At 34.4% G+C, this 2,694-nt stretch overlaps 1 long non-coding RNA gene across 1 annotated transcript; it reads right to left on the bottom strand.

The window, feature by feature from the left end:
• Nucleotides 1–211: 211 nt before the first annotated feature.
• LOC121366940 lies at nucleotides 212–2,663 on the bottom strand. Its single transcript, XR_005957270.1, has 3 exons — nucleotides 2,017–2,663; nucleotides 1,590–1,652; nucleotides 212–463 (listed from the first exon to the last, which is right to left on the bottom strand). It is a non-coding gene; the product is annotated as an uncharacterized LOC121366940 (long non-coding RNA).
• Between the last annotated feature and the right edge of the window lie 31 nt (nucleotides 2,664–2,694).

The raw sequence follows: 2,694 nt of genomic DNA, 5'->3' as shown, positions 1-2,694 counted from the left end.
AAAAAAACAGATCAAAGGAAAACTACCAGCACAGAAATTAACATGGGGTGGGACGTATTTCTCTCGCTAGCTAGTTCACAACAACTGGTATATCAAAGGCCGTGGTATGTGCTATCTTGTCTATGGGGTGGTGCATATAAAAGATCCCTTGCTACTAATTGAAACAAGTAGCGTGTTTCCACTCTAAGACTATATGTCAAAATTACCAAATGTTTGACATTCAATAGCCAATAATTAATAATTATAATCAATGTGCTCTAATGGTGTTGTTAAACAAAACAAACTTTTAACTTTAAAAACTAACCTTTGCGTCACTCCTTAAAATTAAATGTGGTGTGAGACCGACGCTTCTTGCAGCCAAAGTAACGGCTCGACAATGATTGGATTGAGCTGCGCCATACGCGACCACGTGATTGCATTCATTGGCTATTGCATCAGCCAATAAAAGCTCAAGTTTCCTAACCTGAAAATCAAAATCAAACATAATATTATGCTAGTATTATTACTGGTAGTAGTATCTTAATATTTGTTAATTTTTTTTATCCATTTGTAGTTTGTTCGAAAAAAAAACTATTTTTTTAAGATTAAATATTAAAATAATAAAAAAAATAAAAAAAAATAAGTTTCTTATTGCCAAACACGGTTTTTTGACAAATTAATCATTGTTATTGTTATGACATTATCGGTCAAATCTTTAGGAATGTTTTTTCTTCTTTTTACTTCCTTATATAGGTTTTATTTTCAGATGAATGTGTATTTTAATTCCTATTATCATTCCCATCGTCTGTTGTAGCCCAAATGCTGTAAATATTTTCATTTCATTTTTGTTTTGGTCACCACAGTAGGTCTATATTTTTGTAATTACAACCCTTCTTCAAAATACTGTTGGCGCTGTTGTAAAAAATACAAATGTAGCCTACTAGAAAGTATTCCCCCAAAAGAAACACAACAAGGCTCGGAAGGGTTCGAGGGTTTATTCTCTCGATCACACCATACGCGTGGTTCTGTAAAAATAATTACAAACGATAAATACACTGATAATAACAATAATTAACAACCTCGACTTAATCATAAAAATAAATTACAAATGTCATTACATAGCAATATATATACTCATTTAAACCATTATCACACAATTATGCCAAGTTACTGGCATAATACTTTCCTTCAAAAATATACATATACGTTTCGGCGACGTTAGTGCCAAAAACAATCATCAAAAATAAGTACATGCATTTAAGATAATTAAATGCGGTTATACAAACAAAAAAATACCTCAAAGCAGTAAAGACTTGGCAACATTATTGCCAACGTTACTGATTACAAAATAAACAACTTCCCCATTTCAAATGCTGTCAGTATAAACAATAACGTTCGGGTTTGTATGACAAACATTAAAATAAAGACCATTACAGAATACAAACTGGAACAATCGATTTAAAAAACAATAATATATATATTACATAAAATACTCGGTTACAGCACAGGTGAAACAAGTCACGTGCGTTGGTCAAGACGCACGTGAAACACCTTCGCTGCAAGAATTGCATGTAATAAAGAAATAGACAAATACTACTACTACTACACACCTTCGCTGTCGGGCGATGAACCGTATAGGATGATAACACTATTACATGTACGTGGGCTTCATCCTGTGAATAAATGGGTAAAATATAAGCTACCACTCAAATGGATAATAAAACTACAGCAATTAGACATCTCATCAACACTAATCACTAATTCTGTTTATACAATTAACTTGCGCCTCTATGTATATTTATATGTTTAATAGTATATATCCAACACCTTTACTTTATTACTGTTTATAAAGTTAACTCGTCCATATATATATTATTCGTTCGTTTATTGTGTTTTTAGTGAATTCAATATTTAAAACGTATTTACCTAGCATTAATTATGGACGTTTAAACACTTTTCCACATTATGTATTACATTTACATATATCTAAAAATAATGAGATAAACATAACAATTAATACATGCATATTAGTCAAACCTGTAAGTGCCAAAAGGAAGTCTGAAGATAACGAAAGGCTCAGGAAAAGGAAAAGGCAACTGCAAGTCGTAAGTATGTAACGTGTTGTGTCACTGTCCACACTCAGCGCTGCACGGACCTGACTCACGACCACGTGACACCAAATACACATAACCATTGGATAGAATCAACCAATGGCTCGTCCCTAGCCAGTATGGCGAGAAACAACCATAAAAGGCTTTGTCTAATGCACCAATACGATATTCTCAATGCAGATTGAGAATATCCTATAATAAAATAAATTGAATCCTAAAATAAATATTAATAGTAATAGATCAAATATGTTATTTATATACAAACGGCCAAATATTTAGTCCCCGTTACACAAATATAAGTGTCGTTGAAGAGGTATCACACACATGCACACACGCACACACTTAATATCCTATTTGGTAAATCCACACCCAATCATATAACCCCCCCCCCCTCCCCCGACAAGAATTCTCGTTATAGGCCTACCAATACAGGTTCGTAGGAACCGGGGAGGGGTCCGTTACAGACATCCACACACACGCGCTGTGTGTGTGTGTGTGTGTGTGTGTGTGTGTGTCTCTCTCTCTCTCTCTCTCTCTCTCTCTCTCTCTCTCTCTCTCTCTCTCTCTCTCTCTCTCTCTCTCTCTCTCTCGCCCCACACACACA

Source organism: Gigantopelta aegis, unplaced genomic scaffold (genome assembly GCF_016097555.1).
Source record: "Gigantopelta aegis isolate Gae_Host unplaced genomic scaffold, Gae_host_genome ctg7825_pilon_pilon, whole genome shotgun sequence".
NCBI classification, from domain to species: Eukaryota; Metazoa; Mollusca; class Gastropoda; order Neomphalida; family Peltospiridae; genus Gigantopelta; species Gigantopelta aegis.
The sequence above is the reverse complement of the archived record's forward strand: the minus strand, read 5'-3'. Positions and strand labels throughout refer to the sequence as shown.